Here is a 19,690-nt window from a genome sequence, read left to right as displayed (position 1 = left end):
TGGCCCAGCAGCAGCCCCGGGCCAGAATTTGCTGGCTACAGAACCCGTAAACATGAACTGTCGGCCCACAAGGGGTGCCTGTTATGGGGAAGCAGGGTCGTCGTTCCTGAGCCCCTTCGCAAAAGGGTCCTTATAGCCCTACACGAGACACACCCAGGGGTAGTGAGAATGAAGGCCCTCGCCAGGAGTTATGTATGGTGGCCAGGAATTGACGGAGAGATAGAGACCTGGGTTAAACACTGCCAGGCCTGCCAAGAATCCCGCCCAGATCCCCCAAGGGCCCCAGTCCAGTCGTGGGAGTCCGCCCGAGCACCATGGTCACGCCTGCACATGGACTTCGCGGGCCCCTTCCAGGGGAAAACATTCTTCATAGTGGTGGACTCCTACACCAAATGGCTGGAAGTCGCACTGGTACCATCCACTTCTACGTCTGCAGCCATCCGGGTACTACGCAGGCTGTTTGCAACCCATGGACTCCCTGACACTCTTGTCTCAGACAACGGAACCGCATTTACGTCAGAAGAATTCCAGACCTTCACAGCGCAGAATGCCATCCGCCACACCCGCTCAGCACCATTCCACCCTGCCACCAATGGCCAAGCAGAGCGCATGGTGCGGACCACCAAGGACACCCTACGCCGCATGACGCAAGGGGACTGGGAGTACCGCCTTGCCACATTCCTTCTAGCACAGCACAGCACCCCTAGCTCAACGACTGGCCGGAGCCCCGCGGAACTACTAATGGGCCGGCGCCTCGCAATCAGACTGGACCGCCTCCACCCCGACAGAGCTCAGGATGAGGTAGTGGTGGGTGAAGGCAGGAACCCCCGGACCTTTGTGGCCCAGGATCCAGTGTATGCAAAGAATTTTGGGGCAGGCCCGGCATGGGTACCCGCCACAGTCACCAGGGTGACGGGCCCCGTGTCATACGAGGTGCTAACAGAGGGGGGGCAATGCTGGCGCCGCCACTGCGACCAGCTACGGCGACGATTCCCAGGAGAAAACCAGGAGGAGGACAGGTCAGAGGAGTCCCAAGGGAACAGTGGGGCATTGAGACCCGTAGAGCAGGAGGGGCTGGCAGGGGAGGCAGAATCAGTAAATACTGAGAGGACCCGCGAGGCCGAAAGGGCACCGGAACCAGAGCCACGACAGAGCGAGCTGGTTGCGCCAGACCAAACAGCCCCATCACAACCAGCAGCCTCGGAACACGAGCCAGAACCAGAACCCCTGACCAGGGAACAGCCCAGGCCGCAACGCACACGTAGGCGACCAGCGTACCTTGAGGACTATGGATGCAACCTCCCAGGCACTACTGGAACTTAGAGGGGAGGGGTGTTATGTACTGAGTTGAATAGGATCCAAACTGCAGCAGGCTGATTGGTCCTAGAACAATAGGATTGAGATTGCAGCAGTCTGACTGGTCCCAGAACAATAGGATTGAGATTGCAGCAGTCTGACTGGTCCCAGAACAATAGGATTGAGATTGCAGCAGTCTGATTGGTCTGCAGGAGCCACCCAATCCAGCTCCAGGTGGAAGTGAATCCGCATTCCGATTGGCATACAGGAGTATCCCGGAATTAGCCAATCACGTGGGGCCCATTGTGTAAATAGTGTATATATAAAACAAACATTTTGGGGGAACTGCATTCCTCACTACTATGAGCTGAATAAAGAGCATGAAATTCACACTCGACTCCGAGTATCTTTCATTGTCCCTTCACCAGTGTTCAAGTAAGATTTAGTTGCCACTCTGATCAGCTTCTGTGTCCGAAATGGGGAGAGATGCCGTCTTTGCCTCAGGCAGTAAAATGTCTCGAGCCAACCCTATTTAAGAAGGACTTTTGTGTGCAGTGTCTGTTCTCTTTTGTTTCTTCATTTTTTTGGTGTTGCTTGATAGGGCTTTTCACAAAGGAGTCTCCCGAGAAATCTTTGCCCCGTTACTAACCTCTTTTGTTCCTACGGATCATTAATTTCCCCTCTCATATTAGGCACATCGGCATAAAAGCACATAAACACACATTTTAATGTGCTCCATTGTTTCCTTTAGTCTAATAGTGCACTGCTCAGACTTCAAAAGCCTCTGGGAGCCTCAAAAGCCCAAACAAACAATAGTTTGATTTGAAAATGACTGGCTGTTGTAGCAGAAGTCTGAAATCAGTTGCAGGCCCAGCCAAGAGCTTCCAGAGCATCTGTTACGATGGCACTGCTTTCAGAACTGGAACCAAGGCTGTCAAAAGTGGAGAATAATCCAAGGCTTTAAGCCCAGTGATATCTGACTAGCAAGATCAAATGCAATTTTGTTTTGCTGCATATCAATTATGTTGTAATTTGCATTCCATTCTTGTTATTCACGCATTCCTTTCAATTCATTAGGATCACAACAATTAGGAATGGAAAAGGACAAATCTAAACAAGCTAGTTTCAGACCAGCAATTTTTCATAAAATTCAAGGTCGGTGGGAGAGTGGGTGGGTGAAAACACTCAAAAGATTCCATTAATTGGCATATTACCATTTATATCAGGAGCAGCAACCTGTGGCTGCCTAGGTGCTGTTGAGTTGCATCTTCCATCTTTCCTGGCCACTGGTCACGCTGGCTGGAGTTGACCTGAGTTGGAGTCCAACATCTGCTGCAGGGCCACAGGTTCCCCAGCCTTGGATTATAAATTAATTAATTAAATTTGTTTATGCAATTATAAGATTGCATGGTATCTTGTCGGGATAACCAGTTTCTGGGATAACCAGTCGTCTGAGAGCCTGCTCCGGCTGGTTATGATGGGTCCGCTGTTTATGAGGGTTTCTTGAAGGTCGTGAGGAGTTTTCGGGCGTTGCAAAGGTTTGAAGAGGATAGGACAGGCAGCAAGAAGCGAAGCAAAAGGTGTGGCCGAAGAAGCAGGAAGGAGGCCAAATAAAAAGACTGCAGTCATTGGTTTCAAGTGCACTCAGTGCGAGCAAGCTCTCTGTCGCTCTGCTCGTCTCGTCGCCGAGCCAACAGGAGCAGGGCTATTTATTAGCAAATTATACAGCATCGTCAAGTAAGCATTAACCAATAACAGCATTGCAATAGCGAGTGTTTCCGGGCGGGAAACCAGCCAGGAGGCTTCCTGGCGCGCTTTCAGGGAGGCGCAGAGGGATCCAGGCACCAATCTCCGGCCGGATCTTCTTTTCTGCTGCGTGTTGCGCGGAAGGATCGGTAAAGCGGCTGTCGTGCGGGAAAACCCAAAAACGTATTCCCACAGTATGTATTAGAAAAAATCCCACCTCTCTTTCTCTTTAAAAAAGGCAAAACTTAAGGGAGATAGTTCAGGTGGGATAAATATGTCAGAGCCACCAGCTAGACAACACAGTCAGCTTCTGCTTCTAGCTCACCCAAAGAGATCTCACTGAAATAAGTTATAGAAAAGAGTAAGAACATTTGACATCAGGGTGATGAGTATGCTTCTAGAAGAGCAGGACGACTTCCATTTTTAGGTGTTGTCCTAACCCCCCCCCCCCCCGTTTTAAACTGGTTTCAGGTTGCCATAACTCTGGGAAGTGTAGCTTTGTGATTCTATGTTCTTAGTCTCTAGCCACTTAATGAATAATCCCAGGGTTCCTTGTTTAGAATACACACTTGAAATCATTTCAAATTCCTGGTGTAGATCTGCAGCTGGTTTTTGTGTAGAGCCTGGCTACTGTAAAAAGACCACATAAAAAGGTGATACAACTTTGATTATTGTGCTTTAAAGCTTGCCTTTAAGAAAGGTACAATTGTCAGATGTGAGTCTTCACTTTCATACCTTCGCTGAGATTTACGGCAAGGCCTGGTGTTTTTCTTTTGCCCCTTACACAACAATATGGAGCATTCTTTTATTTCCAGTTCACAAGTGATTAAGGATATTCTTGCCTTGCAGTGCACATCTGTCAGAATCAGCTCCTGTTGTTAAAACATTTTTAATGGGATCAGTATCGGTGCCAGAATACACAACAACAGGGAAGAAACGTGTTTCCTACTCTAATGTTGATGATACTGGTTTTCAGTTTGGTTCTTGTGACATGGAATAGTTGATTCACCTGCAAAGGTTACACATGTGTATTCCAGTGAATAGACAAATCTGAGACTCTGCTCACAATTCTGCTTGTCCTGTGCTTTCCAAGCCCAGGCCTGAGCAGTTTTGCCTTTGCCCTGCCACTGCCCCTGGAAAACCGTCTCTTTACTGCTAAATCAGAGCAAACATCAATCCGGATAAAACTTGATTGACGTTTGCTCTGATTCGGCAGTAAACAGTGGGTTTCGTGGGGGTGCGGATTAGCCCTTAGTTTAGACCCACCACACTGCCACTGACAGCCTCCCAGCTCCAAGGAAGTGCTGAAGCTGGAACCAGTTACATCATTCCATATCAATATGGCCTAAATAATGTGTCTCTTAAGGGTGTGGCCCTTAACAGCTGCAATTTCCTGCTATTTTGGAGCTTGAGTGAACATTCTAAGTCCTTAATACACCATGTTCAACTGAAAGGTTTTTTATTTATTGTATTTCTTTACCAACATTGCAGGAAAACTTTATTATGCAGAGAGGTAGAATTTATCATGAAAACATAAATAATTATTTCACCTTTTGGGCCCTTGCCCAAACATTGATTCGGGCTCCCCAAGCTGTAATTCTGAACTAAAATTACTGTAAGTAGCAAAACTGTATAGTGAGCTTGGTTTGGTGCATGTTACAGAGCTGCACAAATCACTATTATGCATGTTGAATCAGAAGTAAATCCAACTGTGCTAGAACTCACCATGAACACCTCCCTTGTTCTCTTGGAATGGCAATGGCTTCCACTTGAGAGGTGCTGGAACTGAGTTCTAGCGAGTTCCAGCTAAAAAAAGCCATGCTCAATAGCAAATGACTTCTGTTTCAGTGTATCTGAAGAAGTGTGCATGCACACGAAAGCTCATACCAAGAACAAACTTAGTTGGTGTCTAAGGTGCTACTGGAATGATTTTTTTATTTTTTATTTTGTTTTGACTATGGCAGACCAACACGGCTACCTACCTGTAAATGGATTTTAGGTTTGCAGCCTTGAGAGCACATAGCATTTAAGGCTTCCAGTGTAGTTCAGAGCATCAGAGGGTGGACGGCAAGTCTGGACATGCCTCTATCCCAGAAGTACTTCACAGTGCATAAGAGCAGGAAACTGAAAAGGGGAACTTCCTGACTACCATGTTGCTGTGACCTGGTTTTCTTCAGCAGATGGTCTTTCATATATGGTAAGTAACTCAGACCTGCAACTAATATCCATAATAAGCATGTAGCGGCACTAAAATGTTTGCTCTCCTACTGAGTTCAGGACTTGCTTTTGTCTTAAGAGCAACAGTGTAACTAGTTATTGTCGTGCAGCATAAATTAATAATGCAGAATTTTTCAGTGAAAGAATAAGAGCTTTACTAAGTTAAAGTAAACTTCTTCATAAACAACATGCTTCCAAACAGTTTGACTGAGATTACATACTGACTCTGCTCACAAGTGAGGCAGACTGACTGACTGAAATCTTACTGAGAACAGAGAGAAAATGGCTGCTACAGTGGTGCCCCGCTAGACGAATGCCTTGCTAGACGAACAGCATTCGTCTAGCGGAAGCTGCCCCTCAAGACAAAAAAGTCAATGGGGCTGCTTCGCAAGACGAAAAAAAATTATTATTTTTTTAGCTCGAAAACCTCCGCGCTCCATTGCCGCTTCGCTAGATGAAAAATTCGCTCTACGAAAAAACTCGTAGAACGAATTATTTTCGTCTAGCGGGGCACCACTGTACTTATAAGGAGAATGAGTCACATGTCAGAGTGACTCAACTGTTAGCAGTTAGGCCTGAATAACTTTAGTAGGCCCGAATGATTGTGCAGTCCCAGCACTTCCTGCTTTGCTGCTTCTGCTCTCATTTGTCTTTGTCACATTGAAGTTATTTCTGTACCGAAGACAGTTTCTCGATTCTGTGCCCTTTCCATTCTTGGAATCTGGCAGCACGCAAACTCCTTTCAAATCACCTCGGCAATTATGATCCCCTCCAAACTGTCAGCGTTTTGTCTGAGAGATTCAAGGGTCTCCCAGGAAATTTAGATTTGTGTGATTAAAGGGTCCTATCAGTATCAACTAACAAATATATTCAGGTTGGCCCATAAGAAAACATTTCATTGGCCCAGTAACAGTATAGCCCTACCATGGAATTCTTTTCATCATACTGAAAATTCAGCAACAATTTATGGGAAACGTAATTTAAGAAAAATCAGGGCAATGCTCTGCATAGATACTGAAATAAGAGCATGCAAAAGCACCATCTACAACAGTAATGATAGCTTCCAAAAACCCAACAAAATGATTTAGCAACCCACCTTACACCTAGATTTCCTCCCCCCATCTCTCAGCTGTGGCCATTGCATATCCCATGCTCCCTATGGTTAGTCTAAGGGCAGGGGAGCATCCCCTAGTCACCCAGTGAGCTCCACAGCTGAGTGAGGGTTTGAACCTGCGTCTCTGCAGCCCTAGACATTGTGGTAGCAGTAGCCTTTTTGCACAGGGGTGGCCTAGACTACACATGGGCAATTTGTGGCTCACAGACCACATGCATCACAAGCCCAGTGGAGACTTATTGGCAGGAAGAACTGTTCAGAGCAGCAGGAGGAATTGGAAAGTGTTGAGCTGGATGCCGGGGAGTAGCCGAGTAATCTGGCAGATGATATCCCTGCCCCAGCAGTTCCAGACATCCCAGCAGAGGCAGGAGAGACATCTTAAGCAGTGCCCACCCTGCCTCCTGCTAGTGTAATCTCCCCAGCAACTGGGTAGGCACCTGGGTCAGATAATGAACTAGTTGGGCAGACCCCACCCTCTGCCTCCAAAGATGCACTGCTGACAACAGACTCAGAAGAGCTGCCTTGCTTGCCCAGTCATGTTGTTTGGGATGCAGAGCACACAGATGATTTTGCTTGCTCTACTCTTCCAAAGGAGGGCAAAGGGGGCATGTCAGGTGTTGGGACAACATCTCACATCGTGCCTATCCATGCATCTTAGATCTCTGCTTTCAACCACTGAGCCGCATCACCTGTAACCTGATCGAAGTTTAGGCACTGTAGTGATTTTTGGTTGGGTAATAATCGAGCTGAGAGTCCAAGGAATGTTCCTGCAAGTGGGAGCCAGGAGAACATGCAGCTCCCAAAGCAATCTTCCAATCCCCTGCCCCTTTACCCCTCTGATCATCCATCAACCGTGTGGCAGGAAAAAGACTGCTGTGCTCCTTGCAGCTAAGCAGCAGATGATCAGTAATACTAGCTGTATCAGTGCATGGGGAAAGTAGATTTTAACCTGCCCCACCCCTTCACTCCTGACACAGCCACGATCTCTGGCCCCAGACTGCCGATGGCTAGCTGCATAGGAACAATAATTTTAGCTGCATTGGGATTGCTGGGAACTAGAATAGGTTGGAACCTGCAGTCCTGATGCCTAGGGAACAGAGGCGTTTGTGAGAGAGTGGGGAGGTTGTATGCCTGTGTTTATGTCTGGGTATGCATGAGTGGGGCAGGGAAGGGTCTATGTGTGGATGCTGCCCCTGGTTCTACCTGCTGCCTGGTTTTGCCTTGGCATGTGGCTTCTACCTGCCCACCCACTTCTGCACATTGCTCTTTTTTTGCCAAGAGGCTTTCTACCATCCTTCGCCTAGGCCCTAGACCTTGAACGCAAAAACTTTTATTATGTGTACAAGGCTGGAACCGGCTGGTGGAGATCCAGGTGCTCTGATTTAAGGATGATTGTTTCTCTCATTAAGAATAAATGAGAATGCCCACCCACTTAATGCGCCTTGGGATTCTTCAGAAAATGGAATTGTTTTAATGGCAAAGCTACCTGAAATCACCTGCAAAATAATATCATTACAGGGCTGAAGAACTGCCTGTTTCTTTAGAAATGGAACAATGGTTTTAGGCAGCAATCCAAACTGAAAATATGCTTATGAAGCAGAAATTATGTTTTTGTGGCCAATGCCAGTAAAACACATTATAAAAAGGGGAACTAGAGTGGTTTTAAAATGCTGGCACAATTAGCTGGAAATGCAGTGGTGGTATCTTGGAAGCACAAACAACATCCTTTGCACATCAGTCCTGATTTCGATAGCCGGGATCTCTAATCTGCCTCATAAGCTAATATAATTGTAAATGAACTTTGTGTGTCTTATTTAAGTGCTAAAGCACATACAGTATAGTGCATTTTCCCAGCCATTGTACATTTGTTTTGTGTTGGTGATGTTGCCCCCTACTGGTAGTTTCAGAGAAAAATAGTGTGTTTCATAGGGCATTTCCCAACTATAGTACAGTATTAGTTTTTCTGTAGTAAATGTGCAGCCACTACTGCTCTGTTGCACACAGTCCAGACATCCGCTCTCTGTATTGTGGGGATATCAGCCACATGGCTATCACATTTCCCCTCACTATTGGCTGTATTATATTTTGCCTTTGGGGAAAATGCAATTCTTCTCCCAGGGAGATGGGATTCTTGTTTTGTGGAAAGTAATTGCATGAGTATCACAGCAACTTTTTTACACACTGCAACATAAATGGTCACGCGCAACAGCAATATTCTCAGAGTGCCCATGAAGCAGTTATTAACCTGAGGAGCTGTAGCCCAGAATTGCTTGCAATGCCACACAAAGATAAGTGATACAACAGCAACTGTCCCCCTCCCCGCCACTCCCATTCATACAGTCACTTTTGTTTAAAATGTGCCTTTGTGACTTCATACCTTAGAAGAGGGGCACTCCACTTTACATTACACTCTGCTGCAGGAGTGCTCATCCAGCTCTTTCTTAAAGCATGTCAAACCTTGGTTCTCAAACTTAATCCGTTCCGGAAGTCCATTCCAAAACCAAAGCGTTCCAAAACCAAGGCGTGCTTTCCCATAGAAAGTAATGCAAAATGGATCAATCTGTTCCCAACTTTTAAAAACAACCCTTAAACAGCAATTTAACATGAATTTTACTATCTAACAAGACCATTGATCCATAAAATGAAAGCAAAAATCAATGTACTGCAGTCACACAATCAATCAATCAATCAGTAGCTGAACTGGGCTACACACAGTCACAAAAACAAACCAAAAAAGCCTCAAAAACAAAAACGCAAAGTAAATAGCAAAAACAGACAGACCTCAGTGTAACACTCAAAACAGAAGTGTGACACTCAAATCAGAAGCCTAACACTCAAAATGGAAGCGTGGCACTCAAATCGGGAGCATAACGCTCAAAATGGAGCATGTTCAGCTTCTGGAAAAAAGTTCACAAACCAGAACACTTCCTTCTGGGTTTGCAGTGTTTGGGTTCCAAGTTGTTTGAGTACCAAGGCGTTTGAGAACGAAGGTACCACTGTAACAATATCTTAGCCTATTCTCAGCAATGCCGACTGGCAAAAACGAGTGAGGCTGCCTTCCCACATTGTTACCAAATTGTAAATGCCAGCAAGGTTATCTCTTTGGCTTACCAATGCTACACTAGCCTACCATTATTTTTATTCTATTCTCTGAAGGCTCTGTACACCTCCTTTCCCTTCCCAGTTTTGGAGTTGGTTCTAAAATTACCAGAAGCAGGGCCTTCTCAGTGGTTGCACCCACTTTGTGGAGTGCCTTTTCAAGTGAGATCTCTTAGGCCCTGGTGTGCTATAGTCCTTTAGATATTTTGCCAAGCTATGACTGTTTAAGGTGGTGTTTTGCTGAGTAGTACTTCTTAGCATGTTGTTATATTAATGCTGGCCCTTTTATGATTATTGTTCTGTGATTATTGTTATTTAAGTCATGACTCAATCCTGTTCCATTTTGTAATTGCTGCTCCATGCTTATTTTCTATCCATTGATGCGTATGTAAGCTTTGTCTTGTTGTTTTAAGCTGCATTTTTAAAAGGTGGGCTGTATGTTTTTAAAATAAAATAGCGACATAAAATTGCTCCCGATTGTTCTTTTAAAAGTGTGGCTTGCATGCACCACTGTTTAAATGGGATGCTGAATGCCAGCCACTCTACCAGGTCGGATCCACTTGGGAGCTCCTGATTGTGAATCTGACATAGTCCGAAAGCAGCATGGTTTGCAAAGCTTGCAAACTGTGGCTTGCATTTGGTCCGGTTTAAATTAGCACCAAATACAAGCCACGCTGCCAAATTGGATCTACTCTGAGTGAAGCTTCCTTGTGGATCCAACCTAGGCCAAAAGCAGCGCAGCTTGCATCCAGTGCCAGATTTAAACAGCACAGAATGCAACCCAGGTTTGCAAAGGAAAAATTGGGAGCAAAAGCTTGCCTTTGGCGCTGTTTAAATTTGACACTGAAAACAAGCCGTGTTGCATCCAGCAGACATTGGATCTACTGGGTCGCTAATATCAGGAGCTGCTGAGTGGATCTGACCCTAGCTGTGCAGCTTGCCTTTGGTACCGAATTTAAATGGCAACAAATGCACACCACATTTGCAAAGGAACAATTGAGAGCACACCCTTAAGGCTCCTGATGGTTCATTTGCAGTTGTGGCTTTACCTGCCCCACACCTGGTATCATGTGATGTCAGGTGAGTGACAGGAGGGCATGACTGGGAGAAGATGGCCTTGCCTGTTAAATCAGGAACCCTTAAAATGCTGTATTATGTTTGTACTTGGTACCATGTTTCGTAAAAAGGAACCATTATACTGGGATATGAGTTTAATTTCTCCTCTGGGTATTGATGACTATGTCGGGGTTTGGGTGCTGGAGCTCCTCGTGCACGGCCTTGGACTGGTTATGCACGAGGTACCAGTTGCGGGGAAAGCGGCCAGCGTTCCGCGTGCTTTTGAGCACGGTCGCCGGCCAAGCCTCACAGTCTGAAGGATGTTGAGTAAGCCAATTGACGACTCCGAAAGTTTGTGAGTTCCTAGTTGCCTTCTTAGTGAAAAGTTGCCTCGTGAAATAAAATATATACCCTGACTCTGAATAGACGGACCAGTTTAAAGAAATTAAAAATTTTACTTTACTCCCCCCTTTAACCCCAAAGGAAGACAGACACCGGTTGTATCTTTAGTGGCTTCGGCAGAACCCGCATAGGCTCGTCCCCTAAGCTAAGTTCTCCTAAGCTTAAAGTCCCTGCGCGCCCAATCTTCCGCGAGGCTAACTAAATAAACTAAAACCGAAATATCTTCCGCGGGCCTAACCCTAGGCTAACCTAAAAGAACCTATCTAAAACTAAAACCGAATGATCTTCCGCGATCTAACTCTAACTAAAGAAAAACCCATCCAACCCATCCAGCCCGCTCCTAGTCCCTTAAACTAAACTTGACTTCAACTAAAACCCAACTAAAAGAACATAAGAAGAACGACGTGCCTAACCCAAACTGAACGTGAACGTGCCCAAGCGGGGGTGCCTCTGCCTTTTATTAGGGAACAAACGTGACATCATCATTAATGCTTTAACCAATAAAATCACTGTTGCTGCCCTCCAAAAAGGCGGGAAGCAAGTTTAACGCTCATTAACAACTTTGAACATGACCGGAACTATAAAATAAAGGCGGATTAATCTCATAAGTGAACCACACTATTCATTCATGCTTTCACTTTCGCTTTTGCGCGCAGTTATACCAAAAATAGACCTCGAAAAACTCATAAAATAACCAAATAAATATGAATCCATGGCGGATCCGTGAAACGTATTCCGACATATCATCTTTCTTTTTTTGTTTTAAATTAAATTATTTTTGTTTTAGTTATATAAAAAAAGAAGGTTAAAGATATCAAAAGCATTTATCCTGACATAAACATTACCATTTGTTATGATATAGACTTAGATATAAACACTACCGACTTTGTCCATAATCATCTTTTCATAGGAGGAAATACTTGTACAATAATGTAGCAATAAAGTCATGAAAATAACAAACCACTAGCCGAACATAAAAAGTGATCGATCCGATACACTGTAAACCTCTTAGGCATATATAAATACTTCAATATGTAGTGTAACACAACAAATCACCTCATAAGCATGTATACTTTCGCGTGCAGCGTAAAACAACAAATTACTCCCCAAACACAAGAGAGGACCTGATACAGGTCCAAAATTAAAAATAACGGATAACGACTGCCCAAACATAAGAGAGGTCCCGATCCGGGACCCAAAATTAAAGTATAACTAGAGCTGGGGCTACATAGCCTACCCAGACCCCTCCCCCATTTTTTTTTAATTTTTATTTGGAAAACTGAAGAAAAATGGATAAGGTAACAGAAAAGGGTTGTGGCTCTGAGGCTACAGAATCGAGGGAACTTTAGATTCTGGACTTACCACAGCGACCACAGGTAACGGGGAACTAGGGTCCGATTCCAGAGAGGGGATTTAAGCCACCTATGTAATGGCTGTCCAGCCGTGAGTTGGGATTTAAACCACCTAAGTAAAGGTCTCCCAACCATGAGGAAGGATTTAAGCCATCTACGCAAGGGTTTCCAGCGAAACAAGATGGGATTTAAACCAGCTACATAAGGGTCTCCCATCAACAGCAGGAAACAGAATGAAGGGAAAAGCTGGGAACCTGGTTTACTGCCAAAAGGTAGCATATAGAGGGGGATTTTTTTAAAAAAGAAAATAGGGGTACCAAGAGGGTAGGACGCCACCAGACTTGACATATATATCCTGAACAAATCTGAGAATGACCAATTCTTTGACCAAGGAAAATATTTCAAATAAGGTATATAAGTGTTACCACATTTTGAACTACAACTTTTGCAAGCACAACGTGGAGATTTAGGATTATTGAAATAAAACATATATGCATGAATATGTCTATGACTAGAACTGCACAAAGACGATGCTTTGACCTTACATAAACATTTCCATATCATCAAAATTGTGACGCTCTAAATGGAAACCATTTCAGAAAAGTTTCATATATATAAACATCCATATCATTAATTACCAAGCTATATGGAAAACACATGTAATATGCGAGGCGGATATTTCAAGAAGCATACAACGGTAAATATGCAATTTTTACAAGTACAATATAAAGTACAAGACAGGTTTAGAACTGCAAAATGGTGTTGGAGAGGAGGATGAAGACGATGAATGAGTTGCCGGTCGTCTTCTTCTCCGACTACACATGACTATGTAGAAGAAATAGTCCTGGAACTCAGGAAAAGTTCATGGAGCTCAGGAAAGTACTGAAACATCGAGTTCTGAAGAAACAACGATACCTGTAGAAGAAAGAAGGTTAAGCAAGCAAATCAAGGTGATCTGCTAGTGAATGCAGGTAAGAGAGTAACTGGAACAAATCCAGGCAGCCAGGAATCAGAGGGCTGCCCAGGGGCAAACAAAAGGTCTAGGCAGTAGGAGGGTAAGGCAAACTGCCCAGAACGCTGCATTTGACACTGGAAACTGGTGCAGTCAAACAACGAGGTGGATATTCTCAACTTGGTTCCTTAGCTCTCCAAGGGCGCACACACCTGGCAGGCACCCAAACAGCCTTTTCTTCAAGGGCAACTGCAGCATACCCACGACCCCAAGTGATGAGTGGAACTGGTCCTCGCCATTCGATGTCAGGCAAGAGGCGATAAGAGACCAAAGGTCGAGGAAGCTGTTCCTCTTTTTTGAAGTGGAGATCCACCGGGGAATGAGGCTTGTTATGTGGAAAGAGAAGAAAATTTAAGGTGAACAGCACCTTTGCAACTGCCAAAGGGATCTCCGAGGCTGGAAGGTGACGTCCTGCAGTCTGTTTATGGAGCAGAGTTTTGAAAGTGAGGTGTGTCCTTTCAATGAGAGCTTGGCCTGTCGAATTAAACGGAATCCCGTGGGATAGGGAAATATTCCATTGCACACAAAAGTCATTAAAGGCCTGAGAAGCATAGGCCGGACCATTATCTGTTTTAATGGCTTGAGGTTTTCCCATAACTGAAAAGGTTCTCATGCAGTGCTGTATGACGTGCCTCGTAGTTTCTCCCTTCAGTGCTGTAGCCCAAATGAAACCTGAAAAGGTGTCCACTGTGACATGCAACTTAGACATTGGAGCAAGGGCTGGGACATGTGTCACATCCATCTGCCACAGCTGATTCGCCTCCGTGCCTCGAGGATTTACAGCATCAAATGGCAAGCAGATAGGAGACTTGGAGCACGAAGGGCAGCATGAAATAATGTCCCTTGCTTGTGACATTGGAATGTTGAAGGTCTTGTGTAGAACCTTTGCTGATTGGTGGAAAGTTTCATGGCTTGTCACAGGATTGTCGAACAAGGAGAAAGCTAGAGTCCTGAGGGCGGCGTCTGCTACTGCATTTCCTTCCACCAGGAATCCTGGGAGGTTAGAATGAGAGCGCAAGTGTGCAGCAAAAAAGGGAAATGAACGTCTCTGTAATAGTTCTTGAAGCTGCGCGAACAAATTAAAGAGATTTTCGTCCATGGACGGAGACAGATAAGCAACTGGAAGCGATGATAACAGTCTATATACATACTGAGAATCTACAACGAGGTTGAATGCTTCTGCAGTGAAAGTCTGAAAAGCAAGAATCACTGCTGCCAGTTCCGATCTTTGTGCTGAAAGTTGTTTCTCTGTAAACACAGTCTTCCATTGTCCATCCTCCCGCCATGCAAGGACACCATAGGAAGAGGAGCCATCTGTGAACAGAGTTTTTGCAGTGGGAATAGGCTGAAGCACCAACATGGATGAAAGGTGATAGTTTACTTGTTGCAACAAAGTGAATCTTTTGTCCTTAGGAGGATTATACAAGAATGAACCGACAAAATCAGCAATAGCAATCTGGAAACTATCTGAAAACTGAATCAAAGTTAGCACTTGTTCTTGAGAGAAAGGAAGGTAGATGGAAAGCAGATCATTTCCACTCAGGCGAATTGCACGGCCTCTGCACTTAACAAGGAGATCAGCAACAGCGTCCATACTGGGGTACACATTCCTTTGAGGCGTGTGTGAAAGATGAATCCACTCCACGATTGCCACTTTCGAGGAAGTATCCGGAACGTATAAGGCTGCGGTAGGCAATCTTGGTGTAGTGAAGATGGCACATGAAAGAGTGCAGTTAGCTGTTGGCACACGATCTACAGCTATTTGGTGCAACTTTGTGTTTACTCCTTGTAAAGCAAGACGCATCTCAGAGGTGCACGGAATAACATCCGAAGGAGATGTATGTCCCTTAAGAGCAGAAAACAATGGTGAGAGTTCAGAGGTTGGAACTGCTAGAGACTTTCGAGCCCAGTTTATCTGTCCCAAGAGATGCTGCAGTTGTGTCAAGGTAAAGGATTCTGGGATGACTATGCTCGGCATCTCTGGCAGGGCTGTATCTTGAAGCAGTTTGTGACCCAAGTAATGAAATGGAGCAGTGCGCTGTACCTTTTCTGGGGCGATACAAAGCCCAAAAGAATTCAGGATGCGCGTAAGATGCTCAATATGATGCTCTGAGACCTTTTCTCCATGAATCAAGATGTCATCCATGTAATGACAAACTTCTAAGGCTGGATATTGTGCTCTGAAAGGCTGTAATGCTTTATCCACAAAGTTCTGGCAGAGAGTCGGTGAATTCACCATTCCTTGAGGGAGTACCTTCCAAGAGTATCTGGAAGCTGGTCTGGTGTTATTAAACACAGGTAGAGTGAAAGCGAACTTTTCTTGATCTGCAAGTGCCAGTGGGATAGTAAAGAAACAATCTTTGAGGTCGATGATTGCAAGCTGATGGTTTCTAGGAATGAGGTTAGGGTTAGGAAGTCCACATTGAAGGGGACCCATTGGAACAATTCTCTCGTTGATCTTTCTCAGGTCTTGAAGTAAACGCCATTTTCCACTTTTCTTCTTGATGACGAAGATTGGAGTGTTCCAAGGGCTATTAGAGGGTTGCACACGATCCTGGTGTAGTAGCTCTTTGATTAGGGCCTCTGCTGCAGCGAGCTTTTCTGACGTCAGCGCCCATTGGTCGACCCATACAGGGGGTCCTTCCTTCCACGTGAGTGGAAGAGCATGTACTGGCGCTGATGCAAAGGCCCACATCAAAAATGTGTATGAACAACAGTTCTTGCTTTAGACAATAAGTCTCTACCCCAAAGGGTGATAGGCACATCCATAACAAGTGGACGGAGCTGCACCATGGAGCCTGAGTCTGACTGGAAGGTAATCGGATGCACGCTCTGGTGGGCGGGTTCGAAACCTCCGACTCCGAAGACTTCCTGGGTGACAGTCGTTGCCCACTGGTCAGGCCAATCCTTTCTGGCGATAACTGTGACATCTGCGCCTGTATCAAGAAGACCCTTGATCTTTCGTCCACCCATTTCTAAGACGAGATGAGGGCGTTCTTCTGTAATCTTGATTAGCGCCATTGCTGCCTGAGGAGGCAAAGAGTCTACAGGAGCTGTAGGTGTGGAAGTAAGTAAATAGAGTCTGGCAATTTCCAAGCCTTTTGATACCGGGGCCGGGGCGCGGCCCGCAGAACCGTTTCCCTGAACTGGAGATGAGGTAGGTGATGTATTTTGTGGATTCAAACGACAATCATTTGCCCAATGAAATCCTTTTTGACAGATGGGACATCTCTCTGGCGGCTTGGCGGAAGGCCTTGGCGTTGTTGTGCACTGCGACCGGAAATGCCCATCGCCTCCACACCCATAGCACTTCTTGACTGGCGTAGAGCTGTCTTGACGTGGCATCTGTACCGCAGCTGCCAAGAGTTGTGCTTTGTAGGAGTGGGTACCAACATTCTGGCAGACGCGTAGCATCTCAGTCAATGTGGCATCTGGGCGAGCTGCAACTGCTGTTAGGGCATTCTTGCAGTCATCATTGGCATTTTCAAAGGCGAGTTGTTTTATCAGAATGTTTCTGGCATGACGATCTTCTATTTGGCGCTCCACTGCAACAATCAGGCGATCCACGAAGTCCCCATAAGGCTCCTTTGGACCTTGCCTAACTGCAGCGAACCCTGATACTGAGCTAGCATCTGTGCGATTGGGTAATCTGCGCCAAGCTTTGACCACGATGTCTGCTATGGTGACGAGTGCAGCATCAGGTATGGCTAGCTGTTGATTGAGATTGGAGTAATGTCCTGATCCTGTGAGCATATCTTCTGTGGCGAGTGGCGTTGCACGTCTGGCTGCTACTTCTTTCCACTCTTGCAGGCACAGAAGAGCATCTGTAGGCGACAGGAAGGTGCGAAGAATCAACTTCCAATCAGATGGCAGAAGTCTACTAGTGGACAGTCCTTCAAGTAAACTTCTAGTATAAGGAGCTTGAAGTCCATTTTCGCGTATGGCTTTTCGCAGTTCACGTAGTGTTTCAAAAGGGATGGCTTGATATCTTGCAGGTTGTCCTCCATTGGCACGAATCACTGGAAAGATGTGCATTGGATCAGCACTAAAGTCTATTTGTCCCAAAGCTGCTTCCAAAGCTTGGGTTCTGCAGATGGGTTGCATTGCTGTTGGATCTGTAGGTGGCATCAGTGAGTTTAAATCTTCTTGATGCTTTCCAAATGATGAGCCACTAGATGGTGCTAAAGAGTCTTTGACATCTGGATGCCTTGAAGATGGCTGACTATGAAGACAAGATGGCTGACTTGAAGTTGGATGAAGACAAGATGGCTGACTTGAAGTTGGAGCATAAGGTTGTTGGCTCTGTACTGCAAGTCCTGGCATCTGGATCATCATTGTTTGGCTTTGCTCTTGTCTTGGAATCTGCATTGGCATTGGAGGTGCTGAAGGGTTGGTAAATTGCTGTTGTGCTGCTTGCATTGAAGCTTGGATTGCTGTTGATTGGAAATCAGCTTGCTGCAAAACTGGAGCTGCTGGCTTGAGTGCGGCCTGCAGGGCAGCAGGGTTTGCTGGCAAAAAGGCTGCTTGCTGCTGCTGCTGCTGGATCGCTGGCAAAAGCGCGGCTTGCGATGGAGGAAGCGGGACCGTTGCTTGGAGCGAGGTCCGCGGCTGCTGCTGACTTGAGATCGCTGGCTGGTAAAAGGCCTGCGATGACTGCTGAGCGACTGGCGGTGGGGCAGTCCGCGGCGGGGCTTGAAAGGCCGACGGCGTCTGCTGCACCGGCACAGGCGGCAATGAATCTGGCAATGACAAATTGGACAAGGGCGAGTGCGTGTACGACAACGGGGCCTGAACTGGCTGCTGCGAGGGGGCCGAAAATGGCACAACCGCAAGCGGCAGCACAGGGGCACTATTAAAAGCAGTATTTCCCAAATTCACTGTTCCATTAAGCAAAACATTTCTTGGAGCGATTTGTTGAAAGCAGTTTCTTACTTTGCTCCATACTAATTGTACAGGAATTCCGATTTTCGGGTTGGCCATAAATTCTAACCCGATCCTTTCCCATGAAGCTAAATCTTTCGTTCCCTCCTTAGGGACCCAAGGGCAAACTTCCCCAATAGTTTTAACTAAAAGCTCTACTTCTGATTCAGAGACAGGGTGACCATTTCTTTTAAAAAGGTACAATAAATCTTCACAAAATTTAACTTGAGCAGTTGAGAGTGAGGAGCCCATTTTTTAACACTTTTCCAAAACTTTTCCTCCCCCACCCGTAGGCTTCTACTAGGGGACACCGGTCCTACCCGTAGGCTTTAACCGAAAAACCTGGCACCCGTAGGCTTTAGCCAGAAAACCTCCGCCCCCACCCGTGGGCTTCTACTAGGGGCTACCGGCCCTACCCGTAGGCTTTGACCGAAAAACCTGGCACCCGTAGGCTTTTGCCAGAAAACCTTTTCCTCCCACCCGTAGGCTTTTCGGGAGACACCGGCCCTACCCGTAGGCTTTGACCGAAAACCCTGGCACCCGTAGGCTTTAGCCAGAAAACCTTTCCCTCCCACCCGTAGGCTTTTCGGGAGACACCGGCCCTGCCCGTAGGCTTACACTAAACTCCTTGCCGCTCTACCCGGGGACCCCTTGGGGCAAAATACACGCGCGCAATTTCTATTTACACTACTTTGGGCAAGCGGTGGATTCGCGCTACTGCAGCGAAATCCTGGATAAACCGGGCCGTTATACCTCACCTCTCAATGTCTGTTTCCGAGCCACTTCCGATATGTTGCCTTTAACCGGAGTCTTCGTGGAAGCGATTTTCGACTACGCTTTGCCTCACACGGGGCACCACTTGTCGGGGTTTGGGTGCTGGAGCTCCTCGTGCACGGCCTTGGACTGGTTATGCACGAGGTACCAGTTGCGGGGAAAGCGGCCAGCGTTCCGCGTGCTTTTGAGCACGGTCGCCGGCCAAGCCTCACAGTCTGAAGGATGTTGAGTAAGCCAATTGACGACTCCGAAAGTTTGTGAGTTCCTAGTTGCCTTCTTAGTGAAAAGTTGCCTCGTGAAATAAAATATATACCCTGACTCTGAATAGACGGACCAGTTTAAAGAAATTAAAAATTTTACTTTACTCCCCCCTTTAACCCCAAAGGAAGACAGACACCGGTTGTATCTTTAGTGGCTTCGGCAGAACCCGCATAGGCTCGTCCCCTAAGCTAAGTTCTCCTAAGCTTAAAGTCCCTGCGCGCCCAATCTTCCGCGAGGCTAACTAAATAAACTAAAACCGAAATATCTTCCGCGGGCCTAACCCTAGGCTAACCTAAAAGAACCTATCTAAAACTAAAACCGAATGATCTTCCGCGATCTAACTCTAACTAAAGAAAAACCCATCCAACCCATCCAGCCCGCTCCTAGTCCCTTAAACTAAACTTGACTTCAACTAAAACCCAACTAAAAGAACATAAGAAG

The 19,690-nt window shown here is 46.0% G+C and overlaps 1 protein-coding gene across 1 annotated transcript in view; it reads left to right on the top strand.

The window, feature by feature from the left end:
* Positions 1 to 5,214: 5,214 nt before the first annotated feature.
* The window catches only part of BMF (Bcl2 modifying factor), an 86,526-nt gene continuing 72,050 nt past the window's right edge, over positions 5,215 to 19,690 (top strand). Inside the window, exon 1 of the mRNA XM_033145062.1 lies at positions 5,215 to 5,239. The gene's annotated coding sequence lies outside the window, so the exon portion shown is untranslated. The remainder of the gene's footprint in view (positions 5,240 to 19,690) is intronic.

Source organism: Lacerta agilis, chromosome 1 (assembly GCF_009819535.1).
Source record: "Lacerta agilis isolate rLacAgi1 chromosome 1, rLacAgi1.pri, whole genome shotgun sequence".
NCBI classification, from domain to species: domain Eukaryota; kingdom Metazoa; phylum Chordata; class Lepidosauria; order Squamata; family Lacertidae; genus Lacerta; species Lacerta agilis.
Note: the sequence above shows the minus strand (reverse complement) of the source record. Positions and strands in the feature narration are given on the sequence as shown.